This window comes from Bison bison, unplaced genomic scaffold (assembly GCF_000754665.1).
Source record: "Bison bison bison isolate TAMUID 2011002044 unplaced genomic scaffold, Bison_UMD1.0 scf7180017863882, whole genome shotgun sequence".
In the NCBI taxonomy this organism is placed as follows: domain Eukaryota; kingdom Metazoa; phylum Chordata; class Mammalia; order Artiodactyla; family Bovidae; genus Bison; species Bison bison.
The window spans coordinates 109,107-113,424 of record NW_011494454.1 but is presented as its reverse complement, the minus strand read 5'-3'; positions in this window follow the sequence as shown (position 1 = coordinate 113,424).

Genomic DNA, 4,318 nt, shown 5'->3' with positions numbered 1-4,318 from the left:
AAGTGTTCTCCCCATCCTACTCCTCCTCCATCTTAGCTCCTCCCATCCTGATTTTTTTTTTTAAGTTAAAAAAAATTTAGTAAGTTGGATATATAGTTGCTTGGAGAATTTCCAAGTTATTCAGTTTGTGGCTTGTTACTTCCTGAAATGTTCTGTGTTAGTGACGGTCCACAGGCTTCTACTTTCAGTTCAGTTCAGTTCAGTTGCTCAGTTGTGTCCAACTCTTTGTGACCCCATGGACTGCAGCATGCCAGGTCTCCCTGTCCATCACCAATTCCTAGAGCTTTCTAAAATTCATGTCCATTGAGTCAGTAATGCCATCCAACCATCTCATCCTCTGTCATCCCCTTCTCTTCCCACCTTCAATCTCTCCCAGCATCAGGGTCTTTTCAAATGAGTCAGCTCTTCACAGCAGGTGGCCAAATTATTGGCGTTTCAGCTTCAACATCAGTCCTTCCAATGAATATTCAGGACTGATTTCCTTTAGAACTGACTGGTTATATCTCCTTGCTATCCAAGGGATGCTCAAGAGTCTTCTCCAAGACCACAATTCAAATCATTAATGCTTCAGTGCTCGTCTTTCTTTATAGTCCAACTCTCACATCCATACATGACCACTGGAAAACCCATAGCCTTGACTAGATGGACCTTTGTTGGCAAAGTAATGTCTCTGCTTCTGAATATGCTATCTAGGTTGGTCACAACTTTCCTTCTAATGAGTAAGTGTCTTTTAATTTCATGGCTGCAGTCACCATCTGCAGTGATTTTGTAGCCCAGAAAAATAAAGTCTGTCATGTTTCCACTGTTTCCCCATCTATTTGCCATGAAGTGATGAGACCGGATACCATGATCTTAGTTTCCTGAATGTTGAGCTTTAAGCCAACTTTTTGACTCTTCTCTTTCACTTTCATCAAGAGGTTCTTTAGTTCTTCTTCACTTTCTGCCATAAAGGTGATGTTATCTGAATATCTGAGGTTATTGATATTTCTCCCAGAAATCTTGATTCCAGCTTGTGCTTTATCCAGCCTGGCATTTCTCCTGATGTACTCTGCATATAAGTTAAATAGTTAAGTTCAATTCAGTCGCTCAGTTGTGTCTGACTCTTTGCGACCCCATGAACCGCAGCACGCCCAGCCTCCCTGTCCATCACCAACTCCCTGAGTTTACCCAAACTCATGTCCATTGAGTTGGTGATACCATCTAACCATTTCATCCTCTGTCGTCCCCTTCTCCTCCTGCCTTCAATCTTTCCCAACACCAGGGTCTTTTCAAATAATTCAGCTCTTTGCATCGGGTGGCCAAAATATTGGAATTTCAGCTTCAACATCAGTCCTTCTAAATAAGCAGGGTGAACATATACAACTTCGATGTACTCCTTTCCCTATTTGGAACCAGTCTGTTGTTCCATATCCACTTCTAACTATTGCTTCTTGACCTGCATACAAGTTTCTCAGGAGGCAGGTAAGGTGGTCTGGTATTCCCATCTCTTTAAGAATTTTCCAGTTTGTGGTCATCCACACAGTCAAAGGCTTTGGTATAGTCGATAAAGCAGAAGTAGATATTTTTTCTGGAACTCTCTTGCTTTTTTGATGACCCAACAGATGTTGGCAATTTGATCTCTGGTTCTACTTTGCCATATAATTTAAGTGTTTCTGTATTACTTATGAGATCAGTGGATCATTTTATATTTTCATTCCATCTTTACACTTACAGGAGAAAAATTATTGGAATTCTATACAAACACACTTTCTGAGGCACCAGAAAAGTTAGGGCTCATCCTAAAAACTAAAAGATAACTTACCTAAGCACTTCACTGTAAAACAGACTCCATTTGTTTACATTAAATGCCTGGAAACAGAAGTCAAAATAAAATACATATATCATATTTTTTTAGCCTTTCCATAATGTCATATGGTTATTTAGTTCTGACATAATAACAGGTATCTAGGATGGTGGGAATGGAATTTTTCCACTATATTTTTCAATTGAATAACCAGGGGTGAAATGAAGACTGTACATTAAAAGAATTTTAAGTATCTCAGCCAGAAACTCACCACAAGTCCAATGGCATCTGCAAGAACAACCTTGAACCTTGATTCCTGTAGCTTTGTCATACGTTTCTTGTTTGAAACAACATCTTCTCAAAACTTCATAGTAGTATCAAAATATTCCAAAATTGCATTTTTCAGCATTGAGAAATGTTAGCTAAAGATGCATGGAAAGCCTCAAACTTAATAGCAGATGGTTTGTTGGGATCAATAAGAGTGCAATGAAGATGTCAAAACAGTCAGATCATGACCCCTTGTGACAAGTTGATCCAGAATCATCTTCATTAATCCAATGACTATATTTCACTGGCCATGCCAGCACCTTTCCACAACTTCCAGAGCTAAAGTAGCAAGTCAGCCTTAGCAGCAACAGAAATGACAGACATTTCATAGACATCTTATTCATATGCAAAAATTGCTGAATCATTTTGCCATTGCTCATGCTTATATCTCCTCATGCTTATGAGGAGGTACCCCATGTCCAAGATCAGAGAAACCCCAGTAAGAGGATAGGTGCTGGAGCAACAGCTGCGCAGCACTGAAGTGGCTGTGAGGAGGTATCCCATGACCAAGGGCAAAGGTGAAGTCCCAGAAAGATGGTAGGAGGGGTGAATTCACGTTTTAGAATCAAACCCCATTCCTTCTAGAGACGCTAAGAGGGCTCAAACAAACCTTGTGTGCACCAGGACCCAGGGACCCTACAGAGACAGAGCTGTGTTGAGGGTTTCCTGTGGAGGTACAGGTCAACAGTGGACTGCCACAGAGACGGGGACTCTGGGTGAGGCAGACTTGGGTATGGCATAAGCCCTCTTGGAGGAGGTCACCATTAACCCCACCATAGAGCTACTAGAACTTACACAGGACTGGGAAATAGATTCTTGGAGGGCACAAACAGAACCTTGTGCACCAGGACCCAGGAGAAAGGAGCAGTGACCCACAAGAGACTGACCCAGACTTACCTGGAAGTGTCCATGAGTCTCTAATGGAGGTATGGGTCAGTCATGGCCTGCTGCAAGGTTGGGGGGCGGTGAGTGTAGCAGTACATGCATGGGATCTTTTGAAGGAGGTCCCATTAACATTACCTCCACTATAGTTTGGCCCCAGGTAAGTAGTGGGGATGGAACACAGCTCCACCCATCAACAGAAAATTGGATTACAGATTTACTGAAAATGTCCCCATCCATCAGAACAAGACCCAGTTTCACCCTCATTCAGTCTCTCTCATCAGGAAGCTTCTATAAGCCTCTTATCCTTCTCTATGAGAGGGCAGACAGAATGAAAACCACAGTCACAGAAAACTAACCAATCTGATCACATGGACCACAGCCTTGTCTAACTCAATGAAACTATGAGCCATGCCATGTAGGGCCACCCAAGATGGATGGGTCATGGTGGAGAGAGCTGACAAAGCGTGGTCCACTGGAGAAGGGAATGGCAAACCACTTCAGTTTTCTTGCCTTGAGAATCCCAGGAACAGTATGAAAAGGCAAAAAGATAGGACACTGAAAGAGGAACTCCCCAGGTGAGTAGGTGCCCAATATACTACTGGAAATCAATGAAGAAATAACTCCAGAAAGAATGAAGAGACAGAGCCAAAGCAAAACCAACACCCAGTTGTGGATGTGACTGGTGATAGAAGAACAATATTGCATAGGAACCTGGAATGTTAGGTCCATGAATCAAGGCAAATTGGAAGTGGTCAAACAGGAGATGGCAAGAGTGAACACTGACATTTTAGGAATCAGCAAACTAAAATGGACTGGAATGGGTGAATTTAACTCAGATGACCATTATATCTACTACTGTGGGCAAGAATCCCTCAGAAGAAATGGAATAGCCATCATAGTCAACGAAAAAGTCTGAAATGCAGTAGTTGGATGCAATCTCAAAAATGACAGAATGACATCTGTTCGTTTCCAAGGCAAACCATTCAATATCATAGTAATCCAAGTCTATGCCCTGACCAGTAATACTGAAGAAGCTGAAGTTGAATGGTTCTATGAAGGCCTAAAAGACCTTCTAGAACTAACACCCAAAAAAGATGTCCTTTTCATTATAGGGGGCTGGAATGCAAAAGTAGGAAGTCAAGAAACACCTGGGGTAACAGGCAAATTTGGCCTGGAGTACAGAATGAAGCAGGGCAAAGGCTAATAGAGTTTTGCCAAGAAAATGCACTGGTCATAGCAAACACCCTCTTCCAACAACACAAGAGAACTCTACACATGGACATCACCAGATGGTCAACACCAAAATCAGAATGATTATATTCT